At 38.4% G+C, this 14,042-nt stretch overlaps 1 long non-coding RNA gene across 3 annotated transcripts; it reads right to left on the reverse strand.

Moving 5' to 3' along the window:
- Positions 1 to 2,155: 2,155 nt before the first annotated feature.
- On the reverse strand, positions 2,156 to 12,236 carry LOC148001135 (uncharacterized). 3 transcript variants are annotated; one of them, XR_015638523.1, is made up of 4 exons: positions 12,027 to 12,220; positions 6,275 to 6,394; positions 6,141 to 6,192; positions 5,233 to 5,518 (listed from the first exon to the last, which is right to left on the reverse strand). It is a non-coding gene; the product is annotated as an uncharacterized LOC148001135 (long non-coding RNA). The 3 variants fall into 3 exon arrangements; XR_015638521.1 differs by lacking the exons at positions 5,233 to 5,518; positions 6,141 to 6,192 and adding an exon at positions 2,156 to 2,534 and having other exon boundaries at positions 12,027 to 12,236; XR_015638522.1 differs by lacking the exon at positions 6,141 to 6,192 and having other exon boundaries at positions 5,232 to 5,518; positions 12,027 to 12,221.
- Positions 12,237 to 14,042: the final 1,806 nt, after the last annotated feature.

Genomic DNA, 14,042 nt, shown 5'->3' on the forward strand with positions numbered 1-14,042 from the left:
TTTTTTAACAGTTAAAAGAAATATTGTATTTCTTGTAATGAATATGCACATTGAATATTTATTCAATCACTCACCAATAAAATGGAATCACAGGGGCACTTTTATAAGTCTTTTATTCACTATTTACTGTCAATTGTGGTATCTTGTTCCCGACAATATATGTTGTAAAATAATTAAAAGATCTGGAGATGTGAACAATGAAATTGTATGAAAGCTAAGTATTAGATTTGCAACAGAAAAACGCAGTCTTTCTAACCAACACAAAACCCATCACAACATAATTGAATTACACACCACGTAACTGAAAACTAAACCTAGAAAACTAATTGTTCATATTTCAATAAGTTACTAAAATTTTCATAAATCCAAGAATCTATTTTACAAGCAATAGACAAGAACTATGGGAATCGGAAAAATCTGATCATCCCTCAGAACTAGAATGAACGTTAGATGTCTACATGAATTATCTTGTGTAACATCCCAGTATAATTCATGCATGTCCATCTATTACATTAAGAATCTGCAAAGGTTATAACCTACATTACTTCACTTTTTCTCTTTTCTATATCAGTGATTTCTCTACTGAAATGCCATATCAGGTCGCAAGACATACGTCAAAGTCATATAAAGAAATTTACTGTACATGAACCATCATGAAGACGGTTCCAGTGTGGATATATAAACTCTGGTAGTACTCATAATCCAGAAACATGCTATCTCTTATTCCAACATCTTCAATACTTGTTCAAGAGTTACCCTGTTGCTTCCTGATCCTGTGCATGCAACCATGCCTAATGATATGTTAAACTTTGATAACACTCATAATAGACACAAGGGGAAATGAGCACCAGAAATTAATGCTTATAATAATACTTCAAATCTACCAAATTGTAGGACTGAGTATAGTGTGGTCACAGGAACTCTGGGTATAAGAAACCTGGGAGTGTAAGCATCAGTAAAGCAGAGGGATTTTACTCTATAATTAACATAGATCACAACAGAACTGTTTGAGCCAATACTTAGTGTCTATTAGCAACATTTTGTAAACTCTTAGAATTTTGCTGCCAAAAGAAAATACTAGAAGGAATGTTTACTCCAAACAAATATATTTGCTCAGAGAAAAATGAATTTAGAATTTTCTACATATGTTTCTTTATATCCTTAGAACCAAGTTTTAAGATGAGTCAAAATGCTGCATTAGTATAAATTTTATAGAACTGCCATAGGCTCTATGCGAAATGTCCCGCAAAATCATTATAGAATATTTTTATAGCTTTATCTTTGAAAGGATAGCAATGCAGAAAGTGAACATATATTTCCACTCACAATGCATTAAGTCATGTGAGAATAACAATTATATATGTTTATTTTTTAATAGAATTATCAAGGTAAGTGAGATGACAAGAAGCAAGGGTGTGTAAATAAACTAAGACTTAGAAACACTGTTTAGTGTGCCTTGGAACAGCTTAGTAGATAAAAGCACATGTGGGTTATGGCACAAACTTAGCTGCCCTCAGAAACACACTCACACAAATAAAAGGATCAAAATGTACTACACTTGGTAATGTTAGGGTGAGAAGGAGTGGAGGAAAGAGAATTAGAGAGAGAAATAGATAAGGAATAGAGAGAGAAAGATGAGAAAGAGACAGTGCAAGAATGAGAGGGAGAAATGAGGAATGGAAACACATAGAGAGGAGAAGGCAAAGAGACAGCAACAGAGACAGACAGAGACAGAGACAAAGAGACAAAGAGCCATCTCTGAATCTGCATATGAATCTCGGCTCCTTCCCTAAGCAGAGTGTACTGTGTGTGCCTCTGCATATGTGGTTGATGGCGTCAAACATTAAATCTTGGCAAATGCTATGGATTTCATAAAGGGTAATAAGTAGTCCTCACAAAATACCAATCAAAAAATTATAGAACTTGAGAGTATATCAATAGTAGATAGAACTATGCATTTGAAAAGGCATGCAGGGTCTTGCATAAAGCATAAATACTTTGTTGTAACCAAGGAAATGTAGTGTCATAGAACCTACCTCCACTGGTTTGGAGTGTCAGAACATGCTTGTTATAAAGTAGGGTGTGAATGTTGCCATGGAGCCCCGTTCTAGAACACTGGAAGTTATTTAATGAATTAAGATATGAAAACCAAATGTTTGAGAAATAGAAGCATGGCTGTATTTTTGTCAGGGTAGAATTTGCAGATAAAAGTGGGTGATCCAGATAGTTCTATACAGTACATCTATTATAATTATAACATAAAAGTATATGTGTTCTATCGAGGTTCAGAACTTCATGCTTCAGAACTTTGATCTTCCGTTTTCTTGCCCCAGATCCACAGCCATGCTGGGGATCTGTGCGTTCATGCTCTGCCTTCTATCTTCATTGATTTCAACAAATGCTTTAGTAACTGACTCTGGAAATGTTGGTTTCTGCTCCCTCTTTCACAGGGACACTCCGCTGAAGCCAGAGTTCAGCAAGGCTTGTTATAAGATGTTCTCATCCATGCCATACATGTCAAAAAAACAAGCAAACTGTTTATTATGTTAATAAAGACATCAATTCAATATACTAGGATGCGTCTTTTTTTTGTTAATTACTCTTTTATGCTGAAAATGCTGTAGGTTTTGAGATTATAGGTCTCCTCCTTAACCAGTTTGAACATTCGATCATCTGGCGATATCGGTAGGGATATTGGCTTTCTAATTTTTATAGGAACTTGACTTGACAAATTTCAAAGGTCTATACTGTTTTAATGAGGCACTTAAACAACTTCAGTAAGACATGTATGAACTTGTTTTCTGTTTTTCCGATGAGGGGGGTATTATAATATATGAGAGCTAGTATTAAAGGGCACTTTGTTTTTATTGTGACCTTTTACATATCATATAATCTTACTGTGTCTTCTAGTAATATTAGAAGCTAATCCCATAAAATCTCAATAACGTGTGCTGAAAAATGACGACACTAGTGGTCTTTCCACAGTGGAGAGGAAAAATCCCACGAAGCCTCAATCTGACACAAAGAATTATCAACTAAGGAAGGCTGAGAGTTTTAAAGGTGGTCTCTTCACAAACCACTCCAATTGGTTGTTTAGTGCCAAATCGTGAGCCCTGAAAACATGCATACGGGTAACATTATTCAGACTGAAAATGTTATATTAAGGAATATATATTTATTTATATTCACATATAAAAATGCAATGAAGATTAATGGAAAGAGCGACCATGATTCTGAAGGAGGGCAGAAAGGGTTATACGGCAGGGTTTGGAGGAAGGAAAGGGAAGGGAGAAATGTAATTTTCTTATAATCTCAGGGTTAAACTCATGGTATACATTGTACTCATGGTTGCAGGCCGGATCCAGCTTCTGTTTTCAGGGTATTCAGGCACTGGAGCACGTGAGGCTGAATGAAGGGAATGAAGTTTGTCCTGACTGGCTGAGATAACAGAAACCCAGTTAGTTGCCTTGAATGCTAGGGAGCTGGGGGAGAAAATAGTCTCCTTGGAGACAGTTTTCATTGTTACAGCTCAGTTTATTCTGGGTTAGTAAGGGATATATAAACGTTATTGGGGAGAGGGGCTTGGGAGGGGGAGAGTTCATTATTGGCTGGGGTTGAGGTGCCTGGAATGCCTCATTTGCATGAAGAGGAGTTTCACATGCTTTTTAGATTGTCCTTATAAGAAGAGAGGAAATTAAACCTACACTTTTGCCATCGAGTTAACTGACCACCTCGATGGTGGTGGAGGTGGAAGTTCAGGGCTACACGTCCTTGGGCAGACAGGCCCAGAATAAGAAGCGAGTTATCCTTACTCCTGCTGGCCTCAGATAAGTTGTTCTTGGTTTGGACAGATCTTTACCTCATTCTTGCTTACCCCGGTTTCCGACTGACCATACTTGCCTCGCAAATGGTCGCACTTGTTTTTTTCCATTCTCTTGACCGTTTATAGTTTTTTTTTCCTTGTAGTCTATTACTTGGATCTTATAAAAGGCTACACCCTCTTCTTTTTCTTTACATATAAACATCTGAATACTCTACTTGACAGGCAATTTGGCTGGGGACACATAATATTTGGGAAATGGAAGAGTAGCAGGAATCCAAGAGAGGATTTAGCTATATAATGTGTTTAAAGCCAACATGGATTGTATGAGAACTTACCTGAAACAAACAAACAAACAAACAAGCAAGCAAACAAAACAAAAAGAGAAGTAAAAATAGAAGGAAGGACATGTAAAACAAGTAGAGAAGGGAACAATGTGCATGACCACTGTGTCCTACTGCTGAATTAAGTTCTCTGCAGAAGAGAGTATTCTCTGGTGACACTTGACAGAAAGTCAATGCAAACCAGCTCAGGTTCAATGTGAGATTTATTGGTCTATGCATCCTGGAAGGACAAGGGTGAATCTGAGGTTGAGTGGAACCAGGAAATTGAATGTCTTCAGAATACTTTGTATGTCAGTCTCTCCTTGTATTCTTCCTCGATTGATTCAGTTCTGTTTTAGTCCGGCAAGCCTAACTGGGACTTAGGTTGTTGGCAATTTTGTATCAATGTTAACAATGCCACGGCCTAGAAAGCAGTGCTTCCAAAACAGCTGCTGTCTATATCATCGGGAGAATAAGTCAGGCTGTATTTTCCTGGTTTGAGACTTTATTATTTTTATCATGTATGTGATGTAATATTTCAAATAAAAGTTGGGTTATGGAGAAAATGTTAGACATCCCCTCCTGTACAAACCATGTATGTGTAGAAGTATCAATTTATGGCTATTTGTGGATTCTACTTGAGCTCCTCTGGAGATATCTTCTCTGTTGGATCTCATCTCACATCTTATATGTTCTGGCATACAAGTCATGTACAGGATATTTATTTATTTGCTATTCTTAGTAAAATGTGACTTCCAAGAACACTATCATACCTTCCATGAACTTTTCCAAATTTTTTTGTTTGTCTATGGTATTTCAATGGACAAGGAAATAGAATTTCCCCCCACACTATTTGAATATTTAAGGTAAGATCTATGGTAATCTGAATTTTCTATTTGTAGAAGTATGACATAAAGCTATATACTGTGTACATGACATGTTCTAAGATCATTTCACCTGGGTTGTGAAAGGACCGAGTCCCACAGGATAAATATCTGTAAGTGTTTGAACATGTTCCTAAATTTGTTAGGAATGAAAATTATAGTGTATTCTAAATGCTGAATGTCTGAGCATTCCATATAACATTCTTTTTACAAAATTATTTAAGATCTGTTTATTTTAATTTTATCCATATGAGTATTTCGCCTATGTCTGTGCACCATGAACATGCAGCTCCCTTGGACTTCATGAGAGGGGGTCACCTGGAACTTCAGTTGCTGCTGTTACCTGCCATGTGGGTTCAGAAAACCAAACTTGTGTCTTCTGCAAGAAGAGTACGTGCACTTAACTGCTGAGCTGCCTTCCTTACACCACCACGGAACAGTGCACACACCAAAACACAATCGGAGTTTAGTTTTCACCGTTTTATTTGGATCTGTGAATTTTATATGATCATCCATATCATTTCCATGATATATGTGTATTGTATTATAAATTTGACATTGGAAATAACAATGACTAAGAATACCTTCTCGGTTTTCTCATTTATTTTCTATGATCAAAACACTAAAAATATTATGCAGAACTTTTGAGACTAAAACTGTTTCACCCTCTGTATAACTGAATATTCACTGACTCTCATAGAACTCAATTTATGAACTGGTATTTCTTAATTGTTGCCTGTTCGCCTAGTTACTAGAAGCCAAGTTACTTTTCTTTGCTAGTTTATAAATCAGGAAATGACTCAAAGAAGACGTTTCCCAAATACTACAGTTTACTGTAATTTTCTTACTTAGTAAATCAGTTACTCTCTAGGAAAAGCTACTGAGTAATTACAGTATATAATTTCCCTCAAATATCTAGAACAGAATTTCAAATGAAATGGAGTTTTATAAATGGCATGACTTTAGAATTAGAAATTTACTTGGTGTCACTTTGAACAGATTCATCTCTCTAAATATACTAACAAACTTCTTGTGAGTTCTCTAGCTTTTGTAGCTTCCTATTGGCGCATAAGACAATACACCCCTTCTCTGTGGTACTGTAGATAAACATACCTGTGCTCTCACAGTTCTGAGGCTAAGACTTCAACAGTAGCATCTCCTAAGCCTGAAATCAAGGTGATGTTAGGCAGGGTTGCCATTCATACTGCAGATGTTCTCAAAGCCCTGGTGACCCCTGAGTTACTCACTTTCATCAAGGTTTAGACTGGAGGTCCTTCTTTCCTCTCCTGCTGTCAGTATAGGATCCTCTTCCCTCCTAGAAGCCTATGGGTTCCTGGCCTTTTATCTTGGTATCAGCAGGAGAGAATCTGTCATGCATGAAATCCTATTCAGAATTTAAAAACTCTTTCAACCAGAAGCATCTTTGTCTCTTTTAAAGAACAATTTCCAGAGAGAATAATGTTTGTATCTTAAAGCAATTATTTGGGGCTTTAATTACATTTGCAAATGGCTTTCACAGCACCACCAGGAAGCATTTAGTGCCAGCTGTGACAGGTATGTGTAAAATTCATTGCTCACAATGTTGAGAGTTATTAGAAACCCAGCCTAAAACACCAGAGGAGGGTTTCACTCACAACTTGTCCTGATCCCCTGTATTAAAAGTGAATCCATGCTGTTTCTCTCATCTAAATTTACTCTTATCTGGAAATAAATTTTAAAACAATGTGCTTATAATTTAAATGAAATACAAATATATACAGTGAATCTATGTATTCATGATCAGGAGTGTTATGTCATTGTGTGACACAAGTAATCAAAGATTCAAAGACTGATTCTGTTGATAAGTCTGTGCCTAACATTGGGTGGTAACAACTCTCTCCTCATCTCTCTATTCTTTGATGTCTATTCTTTAAACTGTATTAAAACATTTTATTGTACCAGCTTTGAATGAAAGTGAATCAAATTAGGGCCTGCAAAATGTTTTTGAGTGTGGTTCATACTTGGTTCCAAAGCTTTCATGTGGATTGTTGTCTCTATGCAGGCACAAGATAAGGCTAGAAGCTGTGAATGGTCAGTGGAAAAAGAAGGCAGGTGGAGAGTTTTAGAGATGGGGCAGAGAGGGACAGAGAAGGAGAAAAACTGAGAAATTGGAAGAAGGGGACAAACTTTATCCACATTGCTTTGAATAGCCATAGGTAGCTATGAGGGATAAAATAATATAGAACAATTTGTACAATCTAGGTAAGCAGTTTACATCAATATCATTTGGCTCTAAGTTCATTACGTGGGCATTTTGTGGGTTGAGAATTTACTGATATAAGTCTGACTGATAAATTGTGCAAGCCTCTAGGGTTTTGATTTTACTGGGTTAAGGGAACTGGTGACCGCTAACCCCAGGGAGTAAATGGCTGGGAATGTGAGCAAGTTCTGCAGCAAGGTAACTGTGAGTTATGGATGGCTGCCTGGGGTGAGCCACAGAGGTGGTCAGACAACCAGGGTCAGAGCATAGCTGGCAACAGCATGGATTGACTTTAATATTACGCACAACACTGTCAACCTGAGTTCAATCCCAAGGACTCACAAGTATACACATAAGCACACACTGCACAGAAACAGGCACATACGCACAAGAGAAAAAACAAATACTTAATAAAAATAACAAAGGAATGTGAATATAGAATTTTTTTAATCACGTTGGTCATATTTAAGGTAGTGATACATTAAATCATATAGGAAGTGTATTGGTCTTTATTTTCAATTTGTTTATATCAGAGTAGATCATGTCTCAACTCAGAAAAGTAAAGTCCTCAAAATTTTAAGAAAAACAGTGACATCTAATTTTTAGGTCGTGTGTACAATATGATTTCTCAGCTAAATGGATTGGCATTTTTTCCAAACCTGACTTTAATTTTAACACTCTGTATGTATTATCTTCCTGTGGTGAAATAATAAATGTACACTGCAAGAAAAAATTATCTTTCTCTTGTTTTTGTAATATATAATTGTATTGATGACTATATATAATTATAATATATAACTATTGACATTTTGATTTATTTTAAGTATATATTATGTGGTAAAATATGATACATTTTGCATATATGCTACATATTTATTGATTTTGCTGGGATTAAATCTTCTTATACTATTTCATTTTTGAAAATGAAATACATGTCAGGACTTTAACCTCAACAACTGTAGTTTCAGTTTATTGATTTTAGTTTAATTGGTGTAGACACATGAGTGCTTGAGATATCCTCCACTGGCATCCTGCAATCATTTTCATTTTCCCTCTCACCTCCCCTGTCTCTCCTTCTATTTCTTTAATTTTATTTAAACTTCTATTTCCCTTTAACCTGATTTGGTTGTTTATGTTAGTAATGAGCAGTTTCCTGAGAAAAGATTTACAGTAGATAAAATATTTGAGAATATTCAGGGAGAACTTTTTATGCTTTAATATTGAATTCATGGATCTGCTTATAAGAATATATTGTAGAGATTGGTTCAGAGGAGACGCAGACTAATTTTTAGGTAGATTAGATTTCAGCAAAGTCTAATATTGACTGACACCGTTGCATGACTATTAGTGTCATTCTGAGGCAGCCCTGTAATAAAAAAGGACACACGTGGTAAGAAAGAAAAGCAAAAGGTACAGTGTGGAGGGAACAGGACCTTGACAACCATATAGTTACAGCCAAGACTGTTGCTGGAAGACAGGCTGTAATTGTTAAGGGTATAAACTGATGGCAGGACTGCCCCATGGTGTGGTAAATGGAATGTCTTTATTGTAAATATGACAGAGAGAGAAGAGACAGAGGCATTTGGAGAGTCCCACGCAGAGGGAGAAAATAGTAGAGCAAGGAGCTAGAAAGGAGAGGAACCTGGGCAGGGAGAGCAGGGTTATGTGGAACATGCATGGTTACTCGCAGCAGGACCGGGAGCCCACTGGCTGGGGATGTTTAGGGTGGGGGAGAAGGTGAGAGGAGCTCTGATCGACTGTGAAATGTATAACAGGTACTTGTGACACTTAGGGAGTCTAGTTTGGTAACTTCTGTCAAGGAAATGGAGTTTCCTTTGCACCTGATAGTAAGGAGATTGGCGCCATTTAAGAAGGAGCACGAAGTTAGACCGCAGGGAAACAAATAACCCTATTAAAAATGGGGTTCAGAGCTAAACAAAGAATTCACAGCTGAGGAATTCCGAATGGCTGAGAAACACCTAAAGAAATGTTCAACATCTTTAGTCATAAGGGAAATGCAAATCAAAACAACCCTGAGATTTCACCTCACACCAGTGAGAATGGCTAAGATCAAAAACTCAGGTGACAGCAGATGCTGGCGAGGATGTGGAGAAAGAGGAACATTCCTCCATTGTTGGTGGGATTGCAGACTGGTAAAACCATTCTGGAAATCAGTCTGGAGGTTCCTCAGAAAATTGGACATTGAACTGCCTGAGGATCCAGCTATACCTCTCTTGGGCATATACCCAAAAGATGCCTCAACATATAAAAGAGACACGTGCTCCACTATGTTCATCGCAGCCTTATTTATTATAGCCAGAAACTGGAAAGAACCCAGATGCCCTTCAACAGAGGAATGGATACAGAAAATGTGGTACATCTACACAATGGAATATTACTCAGCTATCAAAAACAACGACTTTATGAAATTCGTAGGCAAATGGTTGGAACTGGAAAATATCATCCTGAGTGAGCTAACCCAATCACAGAAAGACATACATGGTATGCACTCATTGATAAGTGGCTATTAGCCCAAATGCTTGAATTACCCTAGATCCCTAGAACAAACGAAACTCAAGACGGATGATCAAAATGTGAATGCTTCACTCCTTCTTTAAATGAGGAAAAAGAATACCCTTGGCAGGGAAGGGAGAGGCAAAGATTAAAACAGAGACTGAAGGAACACCCATTCAGAGCCTGCCCCACATGTGGCCCATACATATGCAGCCACCCAATTAGACAAGATGGATGAAGCAAAGAAGTGCAGACCAACAGGAGCCGGAGGTAGATCGCTCCTGAGAGACACAGCCAGAATACAGCAAATACAGAGGCGAATGCCAGCAGCAAACCACTGAACTGAGAATAGGTCCCCCGTTGAAGGAATCAGAGAAAGAACTGGAAGAGCTTGAAGGGGCTCGAGACCCCAAAATTACAACAATGTCAAGCAACCAGAGCTTCCAGGGACTAAGCCACTACCTAAAGACTATACATGGACTGACCCTGGACTCTGACCCCATAGGTAGCAATGAATATCCTAGTAAGAGCACCAGTGGAAGGGGAAGCCCTGGGTCCTGCTAAGACTGAACCCCCAGTGAACTAGACTATGGGGGGAGGGCGGCAAAAGGGGGAGGGTTGGGAGGGGGACACCCATAAGGAATGGGAGGGGGGAGGGGGATGTTTGTCCGGAAACGGGAAAGGGAATAACACTTGAAATGTATATAAGAAATACTCAAGTTAATAAAAAAAAAAAAAAAAAAAAGAAGGAGCACGATTTGCACTGGAGTAAAGGCGAGAGTGCACTACCCTACCCGGTTAAGGGTCCCACTTTGAAAGAAAACATAACAAAATCTCTGCTATGGGGAAGCAAATACAATCAAATGTTTCGTTATTGTCATTCGAAGGGTCCCGGGCCATCACACAGGTATAGCCAATTTGATTGTGTCGTTTACGCGATGCCGGCCTTATAATTCAGAAGTACACAAGAGTCAGAGGATTGCGGATTCTTCCTCCATGTTTTTGGAGAGCTGCTGAGGCCAGGCTATGGGAGGCAGGGCAGGGCCTGCGGGAAGGTCCTGAAAGGGCAAAAAGCCCTGAGAGACCATCATTTTAAGCTGTGGAAGTGAAACCTGGGTGGTGCTGGAGCTCCCAAGATATTGGAGATATCAGAATTGTGGGATAACTTCAAGAGAAAGCTGCATACCGGGAGTGGAACCAGTCTAAGAGCGGAATGCATGTTCACAATAGTAAAACTTAAAGAAAAACTGTCTAGGCCTAGGCCATTTCGCATGGCATTCCAGCATTTGACTCTTTTTTTTTTTTTTTTTTTTTGGTTCCGAATGTCCTCTCTATATCAGCATTATTAACTTTCTGAATGATTATATTCTCTGCCATTACAAGTTAATAATTTGACTTTTAATTTTATACTTAATAGACTGCCTTAAGTCTTAGGAGAGTTTTCTGTATTTTTCAACAATATTCAGTTTGCAAAAAATCTACGGGGATTTTAAAAGTTGGAATTAATGGAATTTATGTACTGTATGGCTGTAGTGGGTTGATTGAACACGGACCCATAAGCTTATAGTGAGTGAGATTATGTGAGATTATTACGTGGCCTTTTTGGAGTAGGTGGGGCCTAATTGGAGGAAGTGCATCACTGAGGATGTACCTTGAGGATTCAGAAGCTCAAGCCAGACGCAGCAGTTCACTCGTTCTTCCTTCTGCTTGTCAATCTAAATTGAGAACTCTTGGCTCCATCTCCAGTGCCCTGCCTGCCTCTGTGCGTCCCAGTTTCCTGCCCTGATGATAATGAACTAAACCTTTGATGCACAAGCCAGCTCCAATTAATGCCTCTCTTATAAGGATTGCTGTGGTCACGATGTCTCTTCACAACAGTAACAAGTGTAACTAAAACAAGGGACATGAGACTACGGGTTGAGTGAGTAGAGCCAAGGCCTGTACAGGGAGAGTTCGGTGTCTCCAGATACAAATGTAGCAGAGGACTGCCTTGTGTGGCATCAATGGATGAGGTTCTTGGTCCTGTGAAGGCTTTAGGCCCCAGAAGAGGGGGATGCTGGAGCAGTGGGGCAGGAGTGGGTGGGTGGGGCACCCTCATAGAGGCAAAGCGGAGGGGGGAGAGGGTGGTTGGGATGGAGGCTTGTGGATGGGTAACTGAGAAGGGGGATATCTTTTGGTTATGTAAACTAATGAAATTATTAAGAAAAATCAATAAAAATAAAATGAAAAGAAAAAACGTCACTCACAGTTTTGCACATCAAAGCACTTGGTTGTCTGTTCGTGACACTGATTTTGGACGTTAAAGTAATGTGCCCTTGCTGTTCGAAAGAGCTCGGTCGAAACCTGTCCCTCCTCTCCGAGTTTATTCTCTGCTCTGTGCTTGCCTTTTCAGACGTGGTCTGTCAGCATCTAGTTCCTGTAGACGTCCCTCTAACCTTTCTAGAACCATACTGAATAGAGAGAGTCCTTCCCTCTATGACTTGTCGTCATGGCAGTGTTCTATCATAGCAACAGAAAAGGGACTAACATAGCAATGTTTTCTGTGAAGCATATTCACACAAAGTGATGGTTTAAAACGTTAACGCTAAAGTGGTACAAAAGAAATGAAAAGCTACATGAAAAGTATTCTTCAAATGGTGTTAAAATTTCATGACCAGAATTGCAGAAACACTATGAAACTTGTTCTTGTTAAGTACCCGTCATTATACAGTTCTTTTTTTCCCCCTCTCTCAAGGAAATTGATGACTGACAGCCTTGGCTCCATCTGGAACCATCTAACATCTGTGGCTGTAAACATCAAAGCACAGCTGTTGCAGTTCTGAGTAAGCACTCCAATTTATTTATTTTTGACTTTGAAAAAAAAATCTTCAGTTTTCATCAAACATCACATTTGTTAAGCTAAGTCCTCTTAGCGAGAGAAAAACAAAGAAAGAAGAATCACTGTATCAAACAGTGAAAAATAATACCGTCTTCCTAAGACTGTTAGGTTGGGTACAATCTTACATCAATTAGATACCTGTTGTTTTGTTGTTGCTGTTGTTGTAAAGAAAAAGAAGCACATGTTTTAAAATCACAAGGCTGATTCATATCCCATAATGCACTCTAGAAAAATGTAATTTTTAAAACTAAAAAGAATATTAAGGAATAGATTTGTTAACATTTCTTTTAGGCTCCGCCCAACAGTTACCTAGCAACAGCCAGGTACCTAATTAGCTCACTTATAAAAACAACAACAACAAAATAACTGGGTTTCTCCTCTCTCTCTCTCTCTCTCTCTCTCTCTCTCTCTCTCTCTCTCTCTTCTCTTGCTTGCTTGCTCTCGCTCTAGCTCTAGCTCTTGCTCTCCCTCTCTAGCTCTCTCTCTAGCTCTCTCTCACTTACTCCCCACTCTCTCTCCACATGTTCCCTGCTAGCCTCTTCCCTTCATTCTCTCCCCTCTCTTTCATTTCTTTTCTGTCCTCTTACTTTCTTTGATTCTACTCCTTTCCCCAAACCCCCTTTCCATGTCCAAAATAAACAATATTTTATACAGACAAGTCTTATTTGCTGATACCTCAGGGGCTTGGGAATGAGGGTGCCTCAGCATGGGTCTGCTAAGGCATCTCCTCCTGCTATATCATGCTACCACAAAACATATCAAAATCCAAGCCATTCAAAGTCAAGATAAAAACATTTTGCTAGTGTTTCAAGTGTGTTGTTACACATTGATTGTACTTAGACTTTCCATTCAAAAGGTATATCTTAAGAGGATATTAAATTTTAATTGTAGCTTATTTAAAATAAAACATTAAAATAAATTCACATAGTATAAAATCATTGACTCTAAGTCAAACCATTGATCATTTTACCAATTCTTCATCACAGTTTGTAATTTGTTTTAGTTAGGTTATTTTCCTTAAATTTACATCTTCCAATATAAAACAAGAGTGATATGTAGAAAAAAATAAATTCTAAGGATGCTCACCACATTTGTCCATTCATTTACTTTTTGGTATTTTGTGAAGTACAATGCATGAATTCTCTACCGGTTTCTGTCATTGTGAATTTGTGTGTCGGGATGTGTGCCCAGATATATAATTTATGTGTGGAACTGAGAGGTTAATTGAAGCTGGCTTGTTAGCCGCCTTGTTGTTTGAGACAGAATCTCTCAATGAACCTGAATCTCACCTATTTGGCAATATTAACTAGCCAGCATTCTCTAAGAACTCTTCTTTCCATGTCTCCATGGCCAGGATTCTAGGCACACATTGCCATTCTTGAAT

This window comes from Rattus norvegicus, chromosome 15 (genome assembly GCF_021556685.1).
Source record: "Rattus norvegicus strain SHRSP/BbbUtx chromosome 15, alternate assembly SHRSP_T2T, whole genome shotgun sequence".
NCBI lineage: Eukaryota > Metazoa > Chordata > Mammalia > Rodentia > Muridae > Rattus > Rattus norvegicus.